Below are 1,072 nucleotides of genomic sequence, written 5' to 3' on the forward strand. Positions count from 1 at the left end.
TCACCCCTCACCCCCTCTCCCCTCCTCACCCTCCTTCCCCTCCTCACCCCTCACCCCTGGGCCATGGTTCTATATTCATGTTCTGGACCAAAACAGAACGCTCATGACATTACATATGACAAATGTTTTTTAGTTCTATGTTTCTAGTTATAAATATCTGTGGTAGGATTCATCATGCTCTATCTGAGGGTCGTATTCTATTTTAGAACAACTCAGCTTTTCACTAAATGGCAGTTTGTTGGTGTCATTGTCTTTGAATATGGTTGCATGGCTCAACGCAGAGAATATGTGGCTCAGTGAACATGAACAAGTGTGTGTCAGTCAACCCAGTGTTTGTGTGCCACTGAAAGGAACTCTGAACTTAAGTGGTATTACAAGCATAAAGGGATAATCAGTTGTATACAGTATTTGTACAGTACTGTATTACATGAAGATGAAAAACAACATGACCTTTAATTTCAACTCTATATAGTAATTGTGAGGTAGAGTATATATTTTGGGACACATTTTGTGCATACCGTATTGACATAAATACATATATTTAGATTTATGTCAGTTTACTATACATTTCTTGTGATTATGATCCTTCACAAAAAAACAATCTAATTAAGCACCATTGATCTATTTTGCATAATATATATTTAAAAAAAGATTCCAAGCAGAAATACAATTAATAATATTTTTTAGAAAACCTTTTACTTTATATATTGCAATAAGACTTAAAAAACAGCATTCCTTTTTTCTATAATTCCATTTTTAGTTCAAGCACCTGGACCACACAACAAGGTGTACATGTTTGATTTCTGAACTGATTTCCAAACTGCTCCCCCTCTCGTCGTCTCCTCACAGGCAGACGGAGAGAAAGATGGAGGGAACAACTGACCATCCCTCCATTAGTGCTTACAATCTGAAAGATAGTGATCACTCCCTCTCTTCTTCTCAGAGAAACTGCAGAGGGGAACAGCCCATCTTCTTGACACTTTTTATTAAATCCAAGTGTGGATTTATTTATTTTATAAATGTACTTTATAAAGCCCTTTTTACATCAGCAGTTGTCACAAAGTGCTTATAC

At 36.3% G+C, this 1,072-nt stretch overlaps 1 protein-coding gene across 1 annotated transcript in view; it reads right to left on the minus strand.

Annotated features, from left to right (window-relative positions):
• Positions 1 to 423: 423 nt before the first annotated feature.
• LOC106577638 (netrin-1) overlaps positions 424 to 1,072 on the minus strand; it is a 25,982-nt gene continuing 25,333 nt past the window's right edge. The window contains exon 7 of the mRNA XM_082965157.1: positions 424 to 1,072. This exon is cut by the window's right edge and continues 851 nt beyond it. The gene's annotated coding sequence lies outside the window, so the exon portion shown is untranslated.

The sequence above is a fragment of the Salmo salar genome, chromosome 18 (genome assembly GCF_965601325.2).
Source record: "Salmo salar chromosome 18, fSalSal1, whole genome shotgun sequence".
Taxonomy (NCBI): Eukaryota; Metazoa; Chordata; class Actinopteri; order Salmoniformes; family Salmonidae; genus Salmo; species Salmo salar.